This window comes from Spinacia oleracea, chromosome 2 (assembly GCF_020520425.1).
Source record: "Spinacia oleracea cultivar Varoflay chromosome 2, BTI_SOV_V1, whole genome shotgun sequence".
NCBI lineage: Eukaryota > Viridiplantae > Streptophyta > Magnoliopsida > Caryophyllales > Amaranthaceae > Spinacia > Spinacia oleracea.
Window position 1 is genome coordinate 63,192,934 of NC_079488.1, and position 27,024 is coordinate 63,219,957.

The window sequence follows — 27,024 nt, forward strand, 5'->3', positions numbered from 1 at the left end:
ATTACTAAATTAAATAACCATAAAAAATACATAAAAGATAAAAAAGATGAATTTCTTCTATATAAACCCCAAAAATTATTGTTGTTTTGATCTATTACAGAAATTCTTTAATTCTTTGAAAGACAAGACTCAAATAATTCTCTGTGTCTCCCATTTCTCCCTCGAATAAATTCTGTTTTTTTGTTTTCAAAGGAATGTCCTTATGTTGACTTGAATGGTGTACGAATCCTTTGAATCTGGTACCAACAGGTATCATCCCCCCCCCCCAGAACAACGTTTTCTTTTAGTCCTTTCAACCAATCAATACGGCCCCGTAGAGCTGCTTTTGCTAAAACTCGAGCAGTTTCTTGAAAAATCGCTTCGGAGATAAAACTTTGAGTATTCAGAGATGCTCTCGTTATTCCCAATAAGGTAGCGCGGTAACATATCGCTTCTTCCAAAGCGCGTCCCGTTCGTTCCGCCCGAAACAATCCAATTAGTTCTCCGGGCAAAAAAACATTAGACATTCCATCTTCTGAAACCAAGACTTTTGATGTTATTTGACGTACAATAATTTCTATATGTCTATTGTGGATCTGCACCCCTTGTGATCGATAAACCTTTTGGATCTTGTTAACCAAAGAAATACGACTTTGCGCTATAGTTAGCTCAGCCCCAATCATGAATCCCCAAGGACTTCCAAGAATTCTTGTTATACGTTCGTTCCAACTATCAATCCTCTTTTCTAGATTCATGGATATTGAATCAATCGAACGAACTTCTAAGACTTGTTCCACTTTTGGAAGACCTTGCGTTATGTCACCAGACCTCGATTTTTCATATATAAATGTAACTAATGTATCCCCTTAATAAATGATTTCTCCATAATGACCATGAAGTGTTGCTCCTGGAGTAGCCAAATAAGGCTTAGCCGATCTTATTACTACGGAGTCAAATTGAACAATTAGAACTTGACCCGATTTTAGATGCGTTCCTTTTTTGGTTATACATACATTTTCACAAACAAATTGTTCAAGGTCAATTTTGGTGGATGTCTCTTCACAAAAATGATAATGAAGAAAATACAAATTCAACTTGAATGGATTAAAAATGATGTTACTGCATGGATCGGGATTATAAATTCTTCCATTTTCATCCATTAAATAATATTGAAATTTAAATGGTTGAAAGGTTTGTTTTAAATTGTCAAGTTGCAAATAATTAGTTATCAAGATCTGATTATGAGTTATTAAATAGTAAAATGAAAAAAAATTAGCAATTTGAAGGGTTGTTCCTAAAGGACCAAATGAATTCCTAATTGGAATTAGGGGATCTTTTTTAATTAATTCTTTGGGATATTTGACACCCTTGAATGGACCTATTCGAAAACAATTGGATGATGACAAAATTAAAAAAAATTGACATTCTTTGTTTATACCCAACAACGTACGGACAGTTCCTTGGTTTTGGTTAAATGATTTTTGAAGTTTTGTCTTTGAATAAATATAAATGGAATAAAATGGATTCATATTGGTATGATCTGATCCCTCCTTTTTTTCGGATGATGGATCATTTCTTTTACTGATATATGAAATAGCGGATTTCACTAAATTGACCTCTAAGAAATCTTGAATCATACCATTTGTTCTTACTTAAACAAAGGAACTGCGGGCCTCTTCGATAGAAGAACCTTTTTTATCTTGATTCCAATTCAATACTAAACAAGTACGTACTAATTGAATACTTGTGTCAGAAATTCCTCTAGTGACTTTACCATTTCCATAAAGGATATAATTGACAACTCGAAGTTGCACATTATCCCTTTCCTGCAACAAATCCTGAGGGAAAAGTGTTGCTAAATTGATACCGTCCGTTATTTCATATGGGACTACCGGCCGAACCAAAACAAAATATTTTTTCTTAGTAGGGGTGATCCGTTGGACATAGATCCATTTTTTAAAATTTTTTGAGTCCTTGGAATTTTTCCTGCTTGGTGGTATCAAAATGCCACTGTGTCGGGATATCTTATCTGTCTCCCCGGGAAAATGGATATCTCCCGAAAAAATGGTAAGTTCAATATTTTTTTTTCCTCTCCACTCGGACCACCCCGCCTATTCGGCTTCTTGTATTTAAAGGGATCCACGTATCTACTCCAATGATACTATTGTTGCGTACCATTATGGACGAAGATCCGGCTAAGATATGAACTTCTTCAGGAATGAAAAAAAACCAATCGACTTTCATTTGGTATTTTGGTCGAAATTCTTTGACTCCTCGATATTCAATCAAATCCTCTTTTTTAACGACTGAATGCATCTCTATAGTCCCATATTTTGTAATTCCCGAACTCTTTCTTCGGTATCGAGGATCATCGAAATAAGCAAAAATACTATTTTTACGGAAAATACCATTTATGGGTATTTCAATCGAGATACCGGAAAGGGACATTAATTCTTTTTTTCGTTCTTGACTTCCTTGAAATGGAATAATAAATCTATTTCTTCGTTTCTTTGCCAATAAATCCAAATTTTTTGCAGGATAGATGAGATTACAATGACCTATTCGATTAAGTTCTGAATAATCCGTAATCCTATCCTCTTTTTTAGTAAAAGAGTCCGATAATTTATCTTTTACTTGATCGTTAATTAGTGACTGAGGGGTTAGAAATATATATTTGTTCGAAAGAAAGAGAATGAGTGTTCATTTGATCTTGATCCTTGGAGAGCGAAAAAGGGACTACACTCGATCTGTACGGCTTTCCTGATAATACCCATAAATGACTTGTTTTTGGTAAGAGATGAACATTACCATATGTAAATTCGGGTGCATGGTACACATCAGTACTCCAGTGCATTTCTCCTTCTGAATCAGAATAAATATGTTTTCGAACCCTTTCCTTAAAATTCAAGGTGGATGTCCCTGCGCGAATTTCAGCAATCACTTGTTCAGATTCAACATATTGATCATTTTGAACTAAAAGAAAACTTTTTGGCGGAATATTCACATTATGTAGAATATCGTCACTCTCAATAGTGACATACAAGTCGATATAACGTAGAAAGGCAGGGTGTCCATGACGTGTACGTGTGGGATGAACCAAATCCTCAGATTTTTCCATTAGAAGGGGCTCGTACATGTTCTGCAGTCCCTCCTGTGAATACTCCACCCGTATGAAAAGTTCTTAATGTTAGTTGAGTACCAGGTTCCCCAATGGATTGGCCTGCAATAATACCTACAGCTTCTCCCAATTCAACCAGGCCGCCGTGAGTAGGACTCCGGCCATAACATAATCGACAGATCCAAGACGCACTCCTACAAGTAAAAGGAGTTTGGATGGATATTAGTTGGGTTCGAAGCGTTATGAATCGATTGACAAGCCCAACCCCGATATCTTGATTTCGGGTGACAATGCATCGTGAACCCATATATATATCGTCTGCTAATACACGACCAATTAATGTTTGGATCAAAATTCTTTCCGGCATCGTACTGTTTTGAGGACTTACAGAAATACCTCGAATGGTGCCACAATCTCTTCTACGCACAACAATATGTTGAACTACTTCGACAAGCCTGCGCGTGAGATATCGGATGTTCGTACAGCAGTATCCACAACCCCTTTGCGGGGTCCGTAACAAGAAATTATATATTCTGTTAGCGGCTGCGCAAGCCAAAAATGACCTCGATAACGAAAAGAAGAACGAAAAAATGGTTCTGCAGCAAACCATGGGGAGCAAGTATTTATCCCTCGATCCTAAACCTTTTCCCGGCAAACTACCGGAAAAGTTCAGTTCGTCTGACTTACCAAAGTTCAAAGCCACGGACAATCCCCGTGATCATCTCTTGAGCTTTGTGAATGCCATGAACTTGAAAGGTGTGGACAAGTCCATGTATTTGCCTGCCTTTCCTTTGTCCTTGGAACCTGTGCCACTCAAATGGTACTACCACCAAGACCCTAAGCTCTTCCCCACTTGGGAGGACTTTGTCAATGTCTTCATCAAGCAATACTCGTCAAACATGGATTTTCAAGTCACCATGCGTGAGCTGGAAGTCCTCTTCCAAAAGAAAAATGAAGGTTTCACGACCTATTTTGCTAGATGGAGAGACCAAGCGGCCCAACTAATCAATAGGCCTCCTGAAACTGAATTGGTCCAAAAATTCATTGACAACCTGGATCCAGCTTATAAACAACACCTTAGGTACTTGGGCCTTGATACCTTCAAAAGGGTTTATGATGTAGGAATAAAAATCGAGGATGACCTCGCAAAAACAGTACAAAGTAAGCTTGCATACAAAAGTAACACCTACAACAGGGGCCACACGCCTCAAGCCCAAGAGGTCCACGTCATAGAAGAAACCCCAACCCGAAGGAGCCCTGGAAGGTGGACCCGAGATCGAAAGTTTGCCCCACTCGGGTCGACTCTCGTACAAGCCTTCCAAAGACTGACCAATCAAGGAAAGCTAAGGCCCATAGGCCCCACACCCGACCCTTCGTTCAAAAATAAATATTGGGTCGAGGGCACCTATTGCAAATTCCATCAGGGAAATGGGCACGATACTGAAAACTGCTGGAATCTAAAACACACGATCCAGGATATGATAGAGGATGAAGTAATACCTCTCCTTAACGTTGGCAAACCCAACAACAACAAGAGCCCACTCGGTTCTTGTCACATCTCTCTCGATCAACCAGAAAATAAGAACTTTGACCCTGCGGTGTATATTACGCCTCAAAGTGCACCACTCGCCATGGTCCCTAGGGATCAAATCGAGAGAGAAGTGTGCGGTGTGTGGGATGATGATGCTGAAGATGTCTACCTGTCTCAAGTATCGGGCCAGGACCTCTTTACTGAAACTTGGCCCGGGCATGCTCCCATTGACACCACCCCTCAAGAGTCCGAAGTTGACAATCTCACTCGGTCCGGAAGGGTATACCAACAGGATATTCGCCCACCTCCCGGGGACGACATCCTAGTCAGACAGACTCCTGAAAACATACGGCACACCACCGTCGCAGAAGTCATAGAAAATCCTCTCTTGAAGCAACTAAAAAGAACTAAAGCCGAGATTACCATCTAGGATCTCATGTGCACTTCAAAGGAACATCGTGAAAAAGTTATTCGCTCACTTGACCTCATCTCAGTCCCTACGGACATCACAACTGACTCGTTGGTTAACCACGTCACAAGAGATGTTGAGGAAAAAGCAATAGTTTTTACTGACAAAGACTTACCTAAAGAAGGAGGCGCCCACAATAAGGCCCTCTATCTAATGGTCGGATGCAAAGGACAAAACATTCCCCTAGCACTCGTAGATAACGGTTCAGCGGTAAATGTTTACCCATTGCGAGCCGCCCATTGCTTGGGGCTAGGAAGCGATGACTTCCAAACCTCCACGCAAGGGGTACGAGCTTATGATAACTCTCGAAGGCCTGTGTTGGGAAAAATCAACCTCACAATACAAACCGAGCCCGTGGCACGTACCACGAATTTCAAATAATCGACATCAAGCCCACTTTCAACCTCCTCTTAGGACGCCCTTGGCTCCATGACTTAGGAGGTGTGGCTTCTACCTTGCACCAAATGGTTAAACTTAATCATAACGGGGTAATTCTGGAAATACGCGCCCCTCTTCTCGACGTCAGTTGTACTATGGTTGGAACGGCCGAAACTGCAGAAGACCTTTACGGTTTTCAAGTGGATGAAGCCATCCAAGTCATTGAGGACTATAATTTAGCATTTCTAGATCCGCGTGCATCCCGGGTCATCCCTAGAATATTGCTAGCTCAAGGCTATTTCCCGAGAACTCCATTGGGCATAAGGAAGAAGAACTACATGTTCCATCCCCCACCCAACAAATCTACTCCCTTTGGCCTAGGCTATGAACCAACGGAGGAAGATATTGCTGACCACTTGTCTAGGCTACGCCTTAAGCCAGCCAAGACAAAACAAGCCACCCTTCTTCCCCCATATCAAAGAACCCTTAACGGTATGTTTGTCCGGGAAGGAGAAGAACACCCATGTTGTGACTTCTCTGAACCCTTCGTTCAGGATGGCCTGCTAAAGCCCGGATTTGAAATTTTCCATGACTGTCATACTTTGGATGAGGCACCCCACCTCACCAAGACTGAAACAGCTGAAATATTGGACAACCAAGCCCTATGGACATTGTTTAACGAATCGAGGCCTATGGAGGACGAGACTGTGATAACTACCCTAGCTCTACAAGATGAAGGTTTCGATCCAACTCGGTTAATCGCTCCTACATCAACACTAGAAGAGGCCGAGAACGGATGGGTGAAGACATGTCAGTGGGTCAACGCAAAGGGAATAGAGTTCAAGATGAGTACAGGCGAAGGACCAAGGTTCTACGAGACTAAACCCAAGGCTTGAGCCGTAGAGAGCACTTTAGCAAAACGCCTAGTAGTTCTTTAGATGATAGAAAAAATAAAGCTCTAGATATGGTCCTAAGAACCCTTAGAATATTGATTAATTTATTTCAGTGTGTTTTCCTTACTTTCCAAATTAATAAAGGCGTAAATTTTCTCCTAAAATATTATTCTAACACTAAATAAGCACTAATCATACTTGCAAATATAAAAATCAAAAAAATGTAAGGAAGCGACCCACTGTTGGCCCAATAGCAAGGCCCACTCGGTCTTGAATCGTGACATCAAAACCAATTCCCGAAAATCCACAAAATAAACCACACCATCCCCTTCATATTTCCAAGACATAAAGGTCAAATCCGTGCAACCCAAAGAAACCAAAAGAAATCAAATCCAAACAATGCAAATGTTTCTCAAAAAAAATTATAAAACATGAACCCTGAAGGAAATAATGCCCTTGGTCCAAGTATGCATTCTATGTTAAGTCTAATAAATGCGGTTCAGTATTAATTAACAAGTTAATAATTCAGTGAGATCAAGTGAGCTGAATGCCTAGCTAGAGGCCGCTTCAGTTCAAGTGGAATTAATGATATTAATCCACAGCTTACTCTTGACTGAACCCGTAGGGTCACACAAATAGTACGTAAACGGATCAAGTATTTAATGGCATTAAATACTCCATCTATGAATATTCGGAACCGACGGATCTTGGTTTCAGTGGGAGCTAAGATCGTCACAGGCAAGAAATGAATACTCCGGAAACGATGATATTGCCGGAAACGGAAATATGGATCGTATCGGAAATATGAATATTATCCAAGTCGTAGATGTTGCCGGAAACGGAAACATGGTACGTATCGGAAAATATTATTGGAAATGGAAATATTACCAGAATCGGAAATATTGCCGGAAACGGAAATATTGTCAGAATCGGAAATATTGCCGGAATCGGAAAATAATTCCGGAAACGGAAATATTAAATATTTGTTCGAAACGGAAATTAATTCCGGAATCGGAAATATTAAATATTGTTCGTATCGGAAATAGATTCCGGAAATGGAAATTTAATCGGAAGCGTATCGTACGAATTAGCATCGGACGAGGTTGCCGGACGAAGGCCCAGCACGAAGCCGGGGCCATCGCCCAGCAAGCATGCGCGCCACAAGCCCAGCCAAGGCAGCGCCCAGGCCTACCGCAAGGCAGGCCCAGCGCGCGCCAAGGGCCACGGATGCGTGGGCCGTGCTGCGCGGGCTGCTGCTCGCACGCGCATGGGCAGCCCTTGTGGCTGCCGTGTGTGTGTGAGTTTGTGCTCATGCGTGATTCCTGAATCTACAAGAGTCAGTGTATGATTAAATTTCTATTCCTAATTGGATAAATTAATTAAATAGAATTCATGTAGGATTCTAATTTCAATTAATTCGTATCCTACTAGGATTACGATTCCTTTTCCATAACTCTATAAATAAAGGCCTAGGGGTCATAATTTATACACAAGTTTCAAAGTATTCAAAAGTGAGTTTTTTTTTTGAGAGAAAATTAAAACACATCTTGCTCAAAAAGTGCCGAAATTTTCTAGTACCTTAAGGGCGATTCTAGTTGGTCAATCTTAAGGCGGATCCGGACGTGCTGTGGACTATCTACGGAGGGACGACACTTGGAGTCCTAAAAGACTTGTTCTTGTTCGGTTCGGGCGCAGCTAGGGAGGGCACGCAACAAAGAGTATGCATCTAAATTATGCTATATGATTATGTGTAAATAATATGTTGTCCTGGGTTAATGGTTGTTTCCGCATGATCTATGTAGTGTCATATGTATCATAACCTAACAGTGGTATCACGAGCCCCTTATTATTTTCATAATCTAAATTGCATGAACATGGTTAAATATTACAAATTTGCAAGAATTAAAAGGGGTGATTAATTTTCGTAATTGTTAATTAATTACAAATTGCGTTTATTTAATTATATGTACGCAGTTTTTCGGCAGTTTCTTCATTACTCATCCGAATTGAGTGATTTTTGTGTCAATTCCGCATGTAAAAGGCATTCTAAAATTTTGACAAAAATAGTGTTTTTCTGCCGAACCCAGAATTCTCAAATTCGAAGCCTAACTATGACTTTTCGAAGGTTTTAGTTTTTCGAATGCAAAATTTCGTAAATTTAAGATGTTAAATTAAATATTTGCGATTCTTGTTGATAAATCTTGAATTTTTGATTGACCTACTGCATATGTTTAACAAGTTTGAATGCCTAGTCTTGTTAATTATGCAATCTAATTTGTAATTATGATTAATTTGTTGAAAATTAGAATAATTTAGAATTAATTTGATTTTCATAATTAATTGTAATTTAATTAGAAACCTATGATTAAAAACCACCATAAAAATTGTAAATTTACGATAAATTTTAAATTTTTATGACCTAGACTTGAATCCATATCAATCGGAAATCAATTGGATAATAAATTTTCGATTTTTCGCCCTAAAATTATGAAATTAATAATATTTATTAATTTTTCATTAATTTTAAATATAAATTTTAAATTTTATGCGATTCGTTCAAATAACTTGCACGCACGAAGCAATGGACGCTTCGTGTTACCCTTAAGGGGTGTTGTATAATGCGGGCATGCGACGACGAGCAAGGGAGCTCGTCGCCCGTGCGGCACGAATGCAATGAGCAAGGGCGTAGTGCACGAGCACAAGGCAGCAGCCCTGCCTTGTGTCGTGTGCCACGAGCAATGAACGAATGGGCATGGGCGAAGGGCGAGCCAAGGCAGTCGCGTGTGGGCAGCGAGCGAGCTGCGCCACAACGCGCGCTGCCTCGCACAAGTGCGCGCAGCCTCGCGCGCAGCGAGCGCAAGCTCGCGTGCCACGAGCGCTGCGCCCAGCACTACTCGCGCGCACAGCACGCGATGTCGCTCGCCCAGCGAGCGATGTCGCGCCCCAGCGAGCGATGGCTCGCGCGCACAGCGCGCGATGTCGCCCGCCCAGCGAGCGATGTCGCGCCCCAGCGAGCGATGGCTCGCGCGCACAGCGAGCGAGCCAGCGCGCCCAGCGAGCGATGTCGCGCGCCCAGCGAGCGATCTCGCGCGCGCGCACTGCGAGCGATAGCTCGCGTGCGATGGGGCGCTGTGCGGAGGCTTGCGATAGGACAGCAGCAGCTATGCGACGAGCGCATGGGCTGCGCGCACATGGCCAGCAATGGCTGTGTGCGTACGGCCCATGGGCGTGCAACGCGTAGGGTGTTTGCGTTACGATTAGATCGTTTTGAATGTTTAATTTGAAATTTTCAGTTCACGTAATTTTAATTAATTTTAAAATTAATAATTTGAATTAATTTCTTGGATTTTAATTTTGAATATTATAATTATAATAAATGGTATTTATTCTAATTATTTTACTAAAATTAAAATGATGAATTAATTTAAATGCGACTGAAATTAAATTAAATTTTTGGATTCAATTATAAATTTATATGAGCTTTAAATTTTAATTAAATTTGTATGTTTCCGGTTAGACTAGAAATACAATTTTATGTTTAAAATTAGTAAAGCATATGAATTTATTGGTTTGAGTGGGAGCGCTTTTTAGTCATAAACTCTTGATTAGGTCTACAAATCCTTAAGGTTAAAACAACTCGATTAGAATTAATAAGGACTGAATAATTGGTAGATTATTGGTGCCCTTGATTAATTGCTGCAAATGTTTACGTGATGCATAATGTGTTTTACTAACCAGCTATGTGGGCCATTCATGATAATGAATGGGTGAATGGTATATATTGTATATGTACTGTTTTGCAGGTTATGAAGTGACTAGTATGGCCCAAATAGGATAGAAAATATGGTCTGCGTACCATTAATTTGAATGTAATTGGTCTAAAGCACCAAAGTTATTTTTCAATTCAAATATGGTCTGCGTACCATTAAATAGTTGTAATTAGTTATAGCTTATCCTATTTGAAGAAAATGGTGCCTCCCACGGAGATTTTCAAGACGGACTTTGAAGTCAAAGCTTCAAGATGAAGTCGGGCCATACTAGATCACAAATATCTTATGCATGTTTTAAGTTATTTATTGTTTTAAATATGTCTTAAAATGCATGAGATCATAAGCTTGATTATGTTGCATGATTAAGGATTTTAGTTCACTTAAAATCTAACCAACATAGTAAGAGCCTTAAGTTCCAAACTTAAAAATTGAGTTAAAAGGTGCCATGCCAAAATAAACACTTGCTTGGATATCCTTTACATCAATCTAGTAATAGTTTTCGCTCAGCGAGGTGTTACTTATTGGTCCTAAAGGGGCAAGGTACACAAATAATTGTGAGTACATGTTAGTTTTGGTGAAACTCAACGATATAAGTAAGGAGTCCTTTTATGTCGTGGCAAATTCGATAGGTTTACCTAATAAGTTCTTAGACGTACCTATCAACCAAGAATAGTTTCTAGACTATTAGCAAAAGGCTTTTGCTTACCTAAGATGTTCTAGGATTAAGTCGACAAACTGTGCTTAGTTCTTCAATGATTTTAGGATCTTGGAATCATTTTATTCACACCTGCCGGAACACATAACTTGAATAAAATGCTTAATAAACATTGAATTATGCATGTATGCTAGAATTTAAGTTTATTAAGAGAAACTGTGAATGGTTATTTATTTGTTTATTCTTTTCAATTGTAGTTTTTAATATGGCAAACAACAATCAAAACATCATCATGGGTTCTGAGCTTATGGTCAAGCTGAACCTAACAAATTTTCTTGAATGGGAAGCTAAGCTAGTTGAAATAGTCAAACTCAATGGACTTGAGTATGTACTGTCACATCCCATGCCAAGCTACTATGCCAGAGACATGACCCCTGAGAGGTTTTACGCCTGGGATGCGGATCTCAAAAAGGTTATGAGTCTCATGCTGAACAATATCCCTGATGATTGGGCTAGAAGGTTTGTAGCCTATGAACCTTTTACGCTCATCAAGAATCTGAGGGATATCTGTCGTGGAAGTACGGAGGACAGGGACCTGAACGTCCATGAGTTGATTGAATCAATGTCTGGTCTAAAGGTTAGTTCTCCCAACAGGTGTTATAGGATGGAGGTCCAAGAAACACATGTTCAGCTCCTTCGCACTAAACAGAGGGTAGGCGTCCCACTGAGGTTCCATGTGGATCTTATGTGTTCATATTTTGATCGCCTAAGTCTACTAGGAACACCAATAAGCGAAAGGATGGCAGTCTCTGTCTTGCTCAATTCACTACACAGTGGGTTTGGTCGCTTCAAGCAACAATACCTAAGTGAACCAAGAGAAGAAACAGTTGCAGAATTTATTCACCTTGTCAGAAAGGCTGAAATAGTACTGGACTGTGAAGCCAAAGATTTACTCAAGGCTAGAAAGAGACCATTCAAGAAAGGTGGAAAGTCCAAGGGCAATGCTAAATCAAAGCAGGACAAGTCCACATCAAGCTGTCTTTATTGTGATGGAATAGGCCATTACAAAAGAGAATGTCCAAAGCTAAAGGAAGATCAGAAGAACGGAACAGTCGTTCCATCTTCAGGTATTTTCGTTATAGACTGTATACTTGCTAATTCAACTTCTTGGGTATTAGATACAGGTTGTGGCTCACACTTATGTTCCAATCCACAGGGACTAAGAAGAAGTAGAAAGTTAAGCAAGGGTGAAGTCGACCTACGAGTGGGAAATGGAGCACGGATTGCTGCATTAGCCGTAGGAACTTACTATTTGTCGTTGCCCTCCGGGCTAGTTTTGGAACTGGAAGAATGTTTCCATGTTCCAAGTCTTACTAAAAACATCATTTCAGTTTCTTGCTTAGATGCTAAGGGATTTTCCTTTATAATAAAAGACAATAGTTGTTCGTTTTATTTTAAAGAGATGTTTTATGGATCTGCTAGATTAGTCAATGGACTTTATTTATTAGATCACGACAAACAAGTATATAACATAAATACCAAAAAGGCCAAAAAGGATGATTCAGATCTCACCTATCTGTGGCATTGTCGATTAGGCCATATAAACTTGAAACGCTTAGAAAGACTTCAAAGGGAAGGAATTCTAGAACCATTTGACTTAGAGGATTATGGTAAATGCGAATCATGTTTACTTGGCAAAATGACAAAGCAACCTTTCTCTAAAGTTGGAGAAAGAGCAAATGAACTATTGGGTTTAATCCATACAGATGTATGTGGACCAATGAGTACAAATGCTAGAGGTGGTTTCAGCTACTTTATCACTTTCACTGATGACTTCAGTAGGTATGGTTATGTCTACCTAATGAAGCATAAGTCTGAATCCTTTGACAAATTCAAGGAATTTCAGAGTGAAGTAGAGAATCAATTAGGCAAGAAGATCAAGGCACTGCGGTCTGATAGAGGCGGTGAATATCTGAGCTATGAATTTGATGACCATCTGAAAGAATGTGGAATTCTATCAGAATTGACTCCTCCTGGAACACCACAATGGAACGGTGTGTCAGAACGGAGGAACAGAACCTTGCTAGACATGGTCAGGTCAATGATGGGTCAGGCCGAACTTCCATTAGAATTTTGGGGACATGCACTAAATACAGCTGCACTCACTATAAATAGAGCTCCGTCTAAAGCTGTCGAAAAGACTCCATACGAATTATGGTTTGGAAAGCCTCCAAATGTGTCTTTTCTTAAGATTTGGGGATGTGAAGTATACGTCAAACGATTAATTTCAGACAAACTTCATCCAAAATCTGACAAATGTATCCTTGTGGGCTATCCAAAGGAAACAAAGGGGTATTACTTCTACAATACATCTGAGAACAAAGTGTTTGTTGCTCGAGATGGTGTCTTTTTGGAGAAGGATCATATTTCCAAAATGACAAGTGGGAGAAAAGTAGACCTCGAAGAAATTCGAGTCGAACAACAAACTCTAGAGAATGCTCAAGATGACATTCAGGATGAAACTCAGAGATCTTTAGAAGAATCTGGTGAGAATCATGGTCAATCTAGAAATGTTACCCCGCGTAGATCGCAAAGATATAGATCTCAACCGGAAAGGTACTTAGGTATTTTGACGAACGAGAGCTATGACGTTCTATTACTTGAAAGTGATGAACCTGCGACTTACAAGCAAGCTATGACGAGCCCTAGCTCCAAGCAATGGCAAGAAGCCATGCAATCTGAATTAGACTCCATGTCTGAAAACCAAGTATGGGATTTGGTCGATTTGCCAGATGGCTACCAAGCCATTGGAAGCAAATGGGTTTTCAAACTGAAAAAGGACAAGGATGGGAAACTTGAAGTTTTCAAAGCTAGATTGGTTGCAAAAGGTTACAGGCAAGTCCACGGTGTGGATTACGATGAAACCTTTTCACCAGTTGCAATGCTAAAGTCTATTCGAATAATGTTAGCAATCGCTGCATATTACGATTACGAAATATGGCAGATGGATGTCAAAACTGCTTTCTTAAACGGCGTTTTAACAGAAACTGTGTTTATGACACAGCCTGAAGGTTTTGAGGATCCAAAGAATGCTAAAAAGGTATGCAAGCTAAAGAAGTCAATCTACGGATTGAAGCAGGCATCCAGGAGCTGGAATATACGTTTTGATGAAGCAGTCAGTGACTTTGGTTTCATCAAGAACGCGGACGAATCTTGTGTATACAAGAAGGTCAGTGGGAGAAAAATTGCTTTCCTAGTATTATATGTCGACGACATATTGCTTATCGGAAATGACATTCCTATGTTGAACTCTGTCAAGATTTGGCTTGGGAAATGTTTTTCGATGAAGGATCTAGGAGAAGCACAGTACATATTGGGCATCAAGATTTACAGAGATAGATCTAAAAAGATGATTGGACTTAGTCAAAGCACTTATATCAATAAGGTGCTTGATAGGTTCAAGATGGCGGACTCCAAGCGAGGCTACCTACCCATGTCTCATGGAATGACTCTAAGCAAGACTCAGTGCCCAAAAACACTTGATGAGCGTAGACGAATGAATGGGATTCCATATGCATCATTGATTGGTTCAATAATGTATGCTATGATATGTACACGCCCGGATGTTGCGTACGCACTCAGTGCTACGAGCAGATACCAGTCAGACCCAGGAGAGGCGCATTGGACTGCTGCCAAGAATATTCTGAAGTACCTGAAAAGGCACAAAGATGACTTCCTGGTCTATGGTGGAGATGATGAATTAATTGTTAAAGGCTATACGGACGCAAGTTTCCAAACCGACAAAGATGATTTCAGATCACAGTCTGGGTTTGTCTTCTGCCTCAACGGAGGAGCAGTAAGCTGGAAAAGTGCTAAGCAAAGCACCATTGCGGATTCTACAACTGAAGCGGAGTACATTGCTGCACATGAAGCAGCAAAGGAAGCTATATGGCTAAGGAAGTTCATAGGAGAACTTGGTGTAGTCCCCTCCATTAAAGGACCAATAGCCCTGTATTGTGATAATAACGGAGCTATTGCACAGGCAAAAGAGCCTAGACACCACCAGAGAGTCAAGCATGTACTTCGTAGATTTCACCTTCTACGAGAGTTCGTTGAAAGAAAAGAAGTCGAGATAAGCAAAATTGGAACTGATGACAACATATCAGATCCATTAACTAAACCTCTGCCGCAAGCGAAGCACAACTCGCACACTGCAGCTATGGGAATCAAGCATATTGGAGAATGGCTTTGATGTCTCTGTTTAATGTTTTAAAGTTTTAGAGTTTAAATCTTTGTAAAACATTATTGGTTAATCATTCACAATAAATGAAAGAAATTCATTTTTCCATTTAATTTGTGGTTTATTAAATGATGAGTCCCTTCAACTTGACGATATATTCAAGATAGACTGTCAGGACCAGTCCTGTGACTAAGAAATGTCTATCAAGTGAACTTGAATGTCAAAGGTTGAAAATGGTCCCTAATCGGAGTTTTCTATAAAATTGGACGCATAGAAAACGTTAGACGATTAGAATGCAAGATGACTAGTAGTTCTGTTTCTTGAACTATGTGGACATGGCAATGTCATAATCATTTGCATAGATACTTACTTTGGGAAGACTAGTATCGGACAAGACCTATGAAACTTTACTGTAAGAGATGAAAGTCTGTCATAAGTAAATTTCATTAAATTATTAGACACTAAATCCTCAATACCTGAGTGATTTGAGATTACTTGTTTGAGAACTGGTTGCTTTGACGTTGACCAACCGTCGCACCGTAAAAGGAGGCTATAAAGGCAACGCTCAGGTAATCACCTATCAAACGAAGTCTAATCTCAAGATCGCAAGATTGGGATTGTCCTCCCATAAATCGGGATGAGATGCTTAAAAGTTGTACAAGGCCACTCGGAGAGCTAGAAACTGTGAAATGCATGGCCGTGCTCGGATGAATCATAGGCTATGATTATCTGTTTATTTGATCAGTTGAACTCTGAAACCGAGGAACACCTCTGGACATAATAAGGATGACAACTCTTACCTTATGTTCAAGAGCAAGCATCGAGTGACAAAGGAATTAGGAAATGCACACTTGTCCCTAAGGACAAGTGGGAGACTGAAGGAAATAATGCCCTTGGTCCAAGTATGCATTCTATGTTAAGTCTAATAAATGCGGTTCAGTATTAATTAACAAGTTAATAATTCAGTGAGATCAAGTGAGCTGAATGCCTAGCTAGAGGCCGCTTCAGTTCAAGTGGAATTAATGATATTAATCCACAGCTTACTCTTGACTGAACCCGTAGGGTCACACAAATAGTACGTAAACGGATCAAGTATTTAATGGCATTAAATACTCCATCTATGAATATTCGGAACCGACGGATCTTGGTTTCAGTGGGAGCTAAGATCGTCACAGGCAAGAAATGAATACTCCGGAAACGATGATATTGCCGGAAACGGAAATATGGATCGTATCGGAAATATGAATATTATCCAAGTCGTAGATGTTGCCGGAAACGGAAACATGGTACGTATCGGAAAATATTATTGGAAATGGAAATATTACCAGAATCGGAAATATTGCCGGAAACGGAAATATTGTCAGAATCGGAAATATTGCCGGAATCGGAAAATAATTCCGGAAACGGAAATATTAAATATTTGTTCGAAACGGAAATTAATTCCGGAATCGGAAATATTAAATATTGTTCGTATCGGAAATAGATTCCGGAAATGGAAATTTAATCGGAAGCGTATCGTACGAATTAGCATCGGACGAGGTTGCCGGACGAAGGCCCAGCACGAAGCCGGGGCCATCGCCCAGCAAGCATGCGCGCCACAATCCCAGCCAAGGCAGCGCCCAGGCCTACCGCAAGGCAGGCCCAGCGCGCGCCAAGGGCCACGGATGCGTGGGCCGTGCTGCGCGGGCTGCTGCTCGCACGCGCATGGGCAGCCCTTGTGGCTGCCGTGTGTGTGTGAGTTTGTGCTCATGCGTGATTCCTGAATCTACAAGAGTCAGTGTATGATTAAATTTCTATTCCTAATTGGATAAATTAATTAAATAGAATTCATGTAGGATTCTAATTTCAATTAATTCGTATCCTACTAGGATTACGATTCCTTTTCCATAACTCTATAAATAAAGGCCTAGGGGTCATAATTTATACACAAGTTTCAAAGTATTCAAAAGTGAGTTTTTTTTTTGAGAGAAAATTAAAACACATCTTGCTCAAAAAGTGCCGAAATTTTCTAGTACCTTAAGGGCGATTCTAGTTGGTCAATCTTAAGGCGGATCCGGACGTGCTGTGGACTATCTACGGAGGGACGACACTTGGAGTCCTAAAAGACTTGTTCTTGTTCGGTTCGGGCGCAGCTAGGGAGGGCACGCAACAAAGAGTATGCATCTAAATTATGCTATATGATTATGTGTAAATAATATGTTGTCCTGGGTTAATGGTTGTTTCCGCATGATCTATGTAGTGTCATATGTATCATAACCTAACAAACCCATCATCCCCATCATTAACAACACGCACCTCAACCCACCTAAAAAGCCTATGCAAAGATCTTCATATCTTCCGCACCCTAAATCCATTTTCAAAGCCGTTTCGAGTCACGAATAGAAAAAATTAATCTGGACGAAAATGCGTCTAACGCTAACAGCCCAAAAAGCTTCCGAAATAGCGTCAAAATTGATTTCTGACGAACAAAAAGTAAATGAAACAAAGAAAAAGGAATAAACGCAAGAACATGTGAAGGAAAAGAAGCAACACGCCAAGAATTCTCCCCAGGAATCACTTTCAGCGCCCAGAGCTGGGCGCCGAAATCTTTAACGCCCCAGCCTGGGCGCTGAATCTCTCTGCTTGCCAAACTTTGCCCAGAAGTTCTCGTCATTTTATCCGCACATACACGGAAAAATAACGAACACTTGGGGGGTACAGCACGTATTCAGATATACGTACCAAAAAAAAACACATGAAAAGATTTTCGTACAAATACATGTACTCAAAAAATAAAACAAATTTTTGGCTTACGGCAAAGCAGCAGATTAAAATAATAATAAACTTCACTTATTCTATCGTTTCGAATGATATGTTTCCATCTCAGAACGTACTTATCAAATTCGGCATCCTAGAATTTATTCTAGCTAGAACTACGCGCGACCTGATTCTAAGTTAAAGTTATTTAACAAGGATACGTAGGCAATCCTATTTATGGATTATATTTGGTCTAATCAAATCAAAAATATAATGTGCATAAGTGTTGGAAATGAGCAAATAAAAAAAAGAGAAGCAAAAGGAAAACAAGAAAAATAAAATTACGCCTTTATTAATATAATAAGAAGGAAAACAAAAGTGCTAAGGAATGAAAAACAAACACAACTGAAATAAATAAAGGGCACCTACACCCTAACAAGAACTACACTACTCGAGTTCTTCCGGATCATCAAATAAAGTTTTGTAGAGGGCAATGTTCGCGGGGTCCACCTCCACAGGCTTCTGCGCTGCCCCTATATCAATCTCTATAAGAACAGGCTCCTTGACACTAACTTCCAAGGATGCCAAGGCCTCAGAAACATTTTCAGTTTGAACAGCTATAGCCCACTCAGCCAAGGGCACAAACAATGGTAGGGGAAGGATTATCAACATCAATTGGATTAGCCACTGGTTCTACTAGGGGCTGAACTTTCCTAACCCATACATTATTCCGGCGACGATCTCCGCGAGAACTTGCATTTCTTTTGTGAACGGCAGGCCCCTTCATGTTAGGCACCTTTTTAGGCCTAGAACTGGAACGGGGAAGAACTTCCTTTCGCTTTCGATCAGGACGAGCTTTTACATTCTTAATACCATGATCGCGAGGATTAGCAGAATCACGACTCTCATACTTAGCCCTACCTCAAGGTATCAAAAGCTCAGTCGGCTCTTCATTTCGAGCCTTAGTTCTCACAGCCTTATCATCGGAACTCATCCACAACTTGTAGTTTTCGGAAAGACCCACAAAGCCATCTCTAGCCACGGTCCAACGCGGGAGGCCACCATAATACTTAGCCCATGCTTGAACCCGTGCTTGTGAAAAGACCGCTACTTTAGGTGGAACCGTATCGGAAAACGGGATAGTCTGCCTTAAGCCGTATTGTCGCATGACTCGGTAGGGAAAGATATAAACGGGCCGAGATAGCCCCAACAAAGAAACATAAACTAACACCTCGGAACCCCCCGTCATATTAGTCAAACCCCACCACGGTACCACCCACTTAATAGAGCATATTCCATGAGTGAAATAGGAGGCCCACTCGGCCTCGTCCCGGCCTTGGTGCAAATACTTTCGGTTACCCAAGGCTACAGGGCGATAATGTTTAGGATCGGCAGGAGCTTTTAGAAGCCTAAGTCGTTCCATGAGCCAAATCTGCAAAAAACAAGTACGATCAGAAAAATAATAATAAACGAAAGTCCTGCCTACCAGGCGCCAGAAATTCCGACGCCCAGCTCTGGGCGCTGAAAATCAGCTCCAGGCAGGGGGCTGTCGAGGCAAACGAAAAAAGAAAAGAAAAAGAAAAAATATGCGTATTACTTTGCGCGAATAAACGATCGATTACCTGCAGCAATAGGGGGCTCCCCTTAAAAATTTCAGACTTGGCATCCTTTTTTAACTCATCCGCACTCAGTAAGGTCTCGGCAACAACCAACGGCATAATGGAATAGCAACTTTCCATCTGGCTGATCAAAGGGATCAACCTTATGTCACCGAACTCGCCATTGTTATTCGACAGTAAATAGTGGTTCAACAAGCAGAATACAAGTGCTCGAATGTTCAATTTCTGTTCAGTCATATTTTTACTAGGTCTAAAGTGATGTTTTACAAGCTTTGCCAAATTAACCTTATCACCCACAACGATCTCAGCGAGCATGTTAGCATCTAGTCCTAGGAAAGCCCCTATAGTTGTTTTACCCTCTTCAACAGTGCCAGGGGTAGCAGGAGTAGCATTGGTAGGATAACCAAGGATCGCGGCAAATTCATCTGGCAAAGGGCATACTTCATTGCCCCGAAAGACAAAAACATGGTGATCAGAATCCCAAACGTTCAGGGCCGCATACAGAAAATTATAATCAATATTAATTTGTTGTAAGCCTAAGAATGCCTCTAAGTGGTATCCTTTCAAAAAAGCCTTTTCTGTGGGATTAAGGGCTCTTAGCCAGCGCCTAACAACTCGTTGGAGGGAGAAGGGAGGAATCGACATGGCAAAAGTAGGGAAGAATAAAAGCTAAGCAATTGCAAAAGAGAGGAAGATTGAGAGTGGTGAAAAAGAAAGACGTAATTAACCCCTATATATACACGAAAGCATCAAGTGACATCCTAATCCCATTCGGAAAAGCGTTAAGAAATCCGGGAACTGCCAAAATAGAATATATATCCAGCGCCCAAGGCTGGGCGCCGAAATTTTTAACGCCAGGTCATAGGCGCCGGAAATGTAGCCCAAGGTCTGGACCCTTCAAACGCGGAGCAGGAAAGGACTTAAAACCGTGTTAGTAGACACGAGGCCCTGTTGAAATCAAGATCAAGCTCAAAGCACCTTTAGAGCCCGAAAAGTGAAAACAAATGTTAAAGCTTGTCGAAACTTAGACTCGTCTCAAGGAAAAAATATGTGTACATTTTTCAAGGCTGTATAGAAAAAATAAAAATCAAGGTCATTCTTCGAAACACAAAAACAAAAATCAAGTCGTTGGTTTCTCAAATTAAAAAGCGTTTATTTGTCAAAAAGATCAATCCGGGCCGAAGTAAGCTCGATGTATTAAATATTGAAAAATGAAGCAAAACTTTGTTGCCCGGAAAATGAAGTCGCACTCCACGACTTCATCAAAGTAGCATACCACTACAAAGATCGCTCGCACATACGAGCACGGTCCCAAACACGATTAAAGACGTTATAAAATACGCACTTCTCTTGGCAAAGAACGACCACCAAGTACAAATGCTTGGGGGCTCGAAAAAAGGAAAATATGCAAAGGGATGCAAGTTGAAACGACGTTTCCAAGCTACGTCCCGTGCTTGGACAAATTCAAAAATGAACTCAACCTCAAAGCAAAAGGTCTCCATTAACATTCACATATGGTCCCACCGGTCATTTCACAAGGACCCAAGTACTGGCATAACTAGGCCAGTTCTAAACGGTGACATACATCCTATGAGCCGTAAAGAATTGTTCAAAATAATGAAAGGCAGACGACCACGAAACGATGGTCCGTTTAGACACGTTGCCAACCCACATTCAGGTTGCAACTAAATCCGAGCATCCCTCGAAAGAATTCGCTCTTACAAGAATGAATAAAAAGAAAATTCTCAAAATAAATCACAAGAACAAATGAAATAGGGACTTTCCCACCTCAATCGGGCAAGATCGCGGCACGTACCACGCGAGTCCCAAATCGAAAAGACGAATTCAGGTTCGCTCACCTCCAGCGGGCGGGCGTCCACCCTTAGAGGACAAGGCTCGCCCACTTTCAGCGGGCGGGGTCTGCGTCACTAACCGCGCAGGTCCTCAATTTTCGAAAATAAAAAAGAAAATAAAATCTTCAAAACAAAAACAGGCTCGCCCACCTTCAGCGGGCGGGGTCTACGTCACAAACCGCGTAGGTCCTTATTTTCAAACTTCAAAACAGATTCGTCCACTTCTATCAGACGGGGTGTCCACCCTCAGCGGACAGGCTCGCCCACCTTCAGCGGGCGGGGTCTGCGTCACTAACCACGTAGGTCCTTACTCGCTGCAGCGATAACTTTTCCCGGTTTATCCTTTTCCAAAAATCAAAGGATGGTTTCCCTTTTCCAAAAATCAAAGGATGGTTTCCCTTTTCAAAAAATCAAAGGATTGGTTTTCCGCTTTTCCAAAAAAGAGCGATGTGCTGGATTTTCCTTCGTTTTACATCCTACAAAAACAAGGGGGTTTTCTCGTTTAGCTAACCCTGAAAATGAGAATCTTTAAAACGTTTTACCTCGTGATTGGGCTTGGCCAGGCCTAGTTACACTTTATAGCTTTGATTTCGAAAACATCTTAGATACTTCCAATGACAAAGTGAGGGAGTTTCTATACTATCAGTTAACAAATTCCAATGACACGTGAGGAATGTGTTAACACTTCAAATGATGACCCTTAAGTCAAATGTTATCACTCGAGGGCTCGTGAGACCCTCGCAAAACAGGTCACATACACCATGTCTTGTATGATGCACTCCGTCTAGTACTTTGACCATCGTCTCATCTCGAGACTCAGTCAAAGTGGGGGCTAACTGTAGACACCTACTTTTGTCCCCATTCCCGAAAGGGAAGGTTCGATGATGAGAACATAAATCTCCACTTGGCAACGCATCTCCTATAAAATAACGGATCTCAATCACCCTTTTCATTTCAGCCAAAACTGCTATTTAAAGAAACCTGCTAAGAATAGTAACTACCGTAAAAGGTAGTTGTTAAAAGTGGCAAAGTGATAAAAGATAGAAACCTGTTGCACTCCAACATAAATCCTAAAAGAGATAGAATTTGCATTCCTGGTATAATTCAAAAATAAGAGTTACGTATTAATTAAATTCCTAACGAGCCTAGAGTTCGTAACGGGCCCAGACGCATTCCGTCATAAGTTAATACGCACTAAAAGACTCGGATAAATCTCGAAAGCTCCGCGTTTTAAGAATCCAAATCTGACAAAGAACTCGGCCCAGATCCCATTTTCAACGCCTGGATCTGGGCGCCGAAATCTTCGGCGCCCAGCCCTGGGCGCTGAAAGTGCCTGGGGCCGTTTTATCTCCGGATTCTTTTTGGATTCGTATCTTAAAATCTATCTTTCCACACACCCTTTTCCTATAAATTGAAGGAAATAATGCCCTTGGTCCAAGTATGCATTCTATGTTAAGTCTAATAAATGCGGTTCAGTATTAATTAAACAAGTTAATAATTCAGTGAGATCAAGTGAGCTGAATGCCTAGCTAGAGGCCGCTTCAGTTCAAGTGGAATTAATGATATTAATCCACAGCTTACTCTTGACTGAACCCGTAGGGTCACACAAATAGTACGTAAACGGATCAAGTATTTAATGGCATTAAATACTCCATCTATGGATATTCGGAATCGACGGATCTTGGTTTCAGTGGGAGCTGAGATCGTCACAGGCAAGAAATGAATACTCCGGAAATGATGATATTGCCGGAAACGGAAATATGGATCGTATCGGAAATATAAATATTATCCAAGTCGTAGATGTTGCCGGAAACGGAAACATGGTACGTATCGGAAAATATTATCGGAAATGGAAATATTGCCAGAATCGGAAATATTGCCGGAAACGGAAATATTGTCAGAATCGGAAATATTATCGGAATCGGAAAATAATTCCGGAAACGGAAATATTAAATATTTGTTCGAAACGGAAATTAATTCCGGAATCGGAAATGTTAAATATTGTTCGTATCGGAAATGAATTCCGGAATCAGAAATTTAATCGGAAGCGTATCGTACGAATAAGCATCGGACGAGGCCTGCCGGACGAGGGCCCAGCACGAAGCCAGGCCATCGCCCAGCAAGCCAAGCGCGCCACACGAACAGCCAAGGCCACGCCAGGCCCAGCGCAAGGCCAGGCCCAGCAGGCCGTGGCAGCGCGCACAGCGCGCGCAGGTGCTTGCGTGGGCTTGTAGCTCGCGTAGGCCTCGCTGCGTGGGCTGCTGCTCGCACGCACGCGCATGGGCAGCCCATCGTGGCTGCCGTGTGTGTGTGCGTAAGTGTTTGTGTTCATGCACGATTCCTAAAACGTGCAGAGTTCGGTTAATGATTAAATTCCTAATTCTATTTGATAAATTAATTAATTAGAGTTCTTGTAGGATTCTAAGTTTAATTAATTCGTATCCTAATAGGATTCCAATTCTCTTTCCATACCCCTATAAATATGTGGCCTGGGTTCACAATTTATAACGAGTTTTTTAAAGTATTCAAAGTGAGTTTTTGAGAGAAAAATTCAATCACACATCTTGCTCAAAAGTGCCGAAAATTCTAGTACCTTAAGGGCGATTCTAGTTGGTCAATCTTAAGGCGGATCCGGACGTGCTGTGGACTATCTACGGAGGGACGACACTTGGAGTCCTAAAGACTTGTTCTTGCTCGGTTCGGGCGCAGCTAGGGAGGGCACGCAACAAAGAGTATGCATCTAAATTATGCTATATGATTATGTGTAAATAATATGTAATCCTGGGTTAATGGTTGTTTCCGCATGATTTATGTAATATCATATGTATCATAACCTAACAGTGGTATCACGTGCCCCTTATTATTTTCATAATCTAATTTGCATGAACATGGTTAAATATTACAAATTTGCAAGAATTAAAAGGGGTGATTAATTTTCGTAATTGTTAATTAATTGCAAATTGCGTTTATTTAATTATACGTACGCAGTTTTTCGGCAGTTTCTTCGTTACTCATCCAAATCGAGTGATTTTTGTGTCAATTCCGCATGTAAAAGGCATTCTAAAATTTTGACAAAAAAAGTATTTTTCTGCCGAACCCAGAATTCTCAAATTCGAAGCCTAACTATGACTTTTCGAAGGTTTTAGTTTTTCGAATGCAAAATTTCGTAAATTTAAGATGTTAAATTAAATATTTGCGATTCTTGTTGATAAATCTTGAATTTTTTATTGACCTACTGTATATGTTTAACAAGTTTGAATGCCTAGCCTTGTTAATTATGCAATCTAATTTGTAATTATGATTAATTTGTTGAAAATTAGAATAATTTAGAATTAATTTGATTTTCATAATTAATTATAATTTAATTAGAAACCTATGATTAAAAACCACCATAAAAATTGTAAATTTATGATAAATTTTAAATTTTTATGACCTAGACTTGAATCCATGTAAATCGGAAATCAATTGAATAATAAATTTTCGATTTTTTCGCCCTAAAATTATGAAATTAATATTATTTATTAATTTGTCATTAATTTTAAATATAAATTTTAAATTTTTTATGCGATTCGTTCATATAACTTGCACGCACAAAGCAAAGGACGCTTCGTGTTACCCTTAAGGGGTGTTGTATAGTGCGGGCATACGACGACGAGCAAGGGAGCTCGTCGCCCGTGCGGCACCAATGCAATGAGCAAGGCATGGTGCACGAGCACAAGGCAGCAGCCCTGCCTTGTGTCGTGGGCCACGAGCTATGAACAAATGGGCATGGGCGAAAGGCAAGCCAAGGCAGTCGCGTGTGGGCAGCAAGCGAGCTGCGCCACAACGCGCACTGCCTCGCGCGAGAGCGCGCAGCCTCGCGCGCAGCGAGCGCAAGCTCGCGTGCCACGAGCGCTGCGCCCAGCGTTGCTCGCGCGCACAGCGAGCGATGTCGCGCGCCCAGCGAGCGATGTCGCGCGCCCAGCGAGCGATGTCGCGCGCACAGCGAGCGATGGCTCGCGCGCACAGCGAGCAATGGCTCGCGCGCACAGCGAGCAATGGCTCGCGCGCACAGCGAGCGCTGGCGAGCGCGCACTGCGAGCGCTGGCGAGCGCGCACTGCGAGCGCTGGCGAGCGCGCACTGCGAGCGATGGCGAGCGTGCGTCCAGCGCTGGCGCGCGCGCAGCAAGCACCACATCGTGCGATGGCTTGCGATGGTGATACAGCAGCTATGCGACGAGCGCATGGGCTGCGCGCACATGGCCAGCGATGGCTGTGTGCGTGCGGCCCATGGGCGTGCAATGCGTAGGGTGTTTGCGTTACGATTAGATCGTTTTGAATGTTTAATTTGAAAATTTCAATTCGCGTAATTTTAATTAATTTTAAAATTAATAATTTAAATTATTTTCTTGTATTTTAATTTTGAATATTGTAATTATAATAAATTTTATTTATTCTAATTATTTTACTAAAATTAAAATCATGAATTAATTTAAATACGACTGAAATTAAATTAAACTTTTTGGATTCAATCATAAATTTATATGAGCTTTAAATTTTAATTAAATTTGTATGTTTCCGGTTAGACTAGAAATACATTTTTATGTTTAAAATTAGTAAAGCATATGAATTTACTGGTTTGAGTGGGAGCCCTTTTTAGTCATAAACTCTTGATTAGGTCTACAAATCCTTAAGGTTAAAACAACTTGATTAGAATTAATAAGGACTGAATAATTGGTAGATTATTGGTGCCCTTGATTAATTGCTGCAAATGTTTACGTGATGCATAATGTGTTTTACTAACCAGCTATGTGGGCCATTCATGATAATGAATGGGTGAATGGTATATATTGTTTATGTACTGTTTTGCAGGTTATGAAGTGACTAGTATGGCCCAAATAGGATAGAAAATATGGTCTGCGTACCATTAATTTGAATGTAATTGGTCTATAGTACCAAAGTTGTTTTTCAATTCAAATATGGTCTGCGTACCATCAAATAGTTGTAATTAGTTTTAATTATAGCTTATCCTATTTGAAGAAAATGGTGCCTCCCACGGAGATTTTCAAGACGAACTTTGAAGTTAAAGCTTCAAGATGAAGTCGGGCCATACTAGATCACATTTATCTTATGCATGTTTTAAGTTATTTATTGCTTTTAAATATGTCTTAAAATGCATGAGATCAAAAGCTTGATTATGTTGCATGATTAAGGATTTTAGTTCACTTAAAATCTAACCAACATAGTAAGAGCCTTAAGTTCCAAACTTAAAAATTGAGTTAAAAGGTGCCATGCCAAAATATACACTTGCTTGGATATCCTTTACATCAATCTAGTAATAGTTTTCGCTCAGCGAGGTGTTACTTATTGGTCCTAAAGGGGCAAGGTACACAAATAATTGTGAGTACATGTTAGTTTTGGTGAAACTCAACGATATAAGTAAGGAGTCCTTTTATGTCGTGGCAAAATCGATAAGTTTACCTAATAAGTTCTTAGACGTACCTATCAACCAAGAATAGTTTCTAGACTATTAGCAAAAGGCTTTTGCTTACCTAAGATGTTCTAGGATTAAGTCGACAAACTGTGCTTAGTTCTTCAATGATTTTAGGATCTTGGAATCATTTTATTCACACCTGCCGGAACACATAACTTGAATAAAATGCTTAATAAACATTGAATTATGCATGTATGCTAGAATTTAAGTTTATTAAGAGAAACTGTGAATGGTTATTTATTTGTTTATTCTTTTCAATTGTAGTTTTTAATATGGCAAACAACAATTCATTCAACATTCGATCAATTCT

At 40.6% G+C, this 27,024-nt stretch overlaps 1 pseudogene; it reads right to left on the reverse strand.

Annotated features, from left to right (window-relative positions):
* Positions 1-94: 94 nt before the first annotated feature.
* Positions 95-27,024, reverse strand: part of LOC130467462 (DNA-directed RNA polymerase subunit beta''-like) — a 34,283-nt pseudogene continuing 7,353 nt past the window's right edge.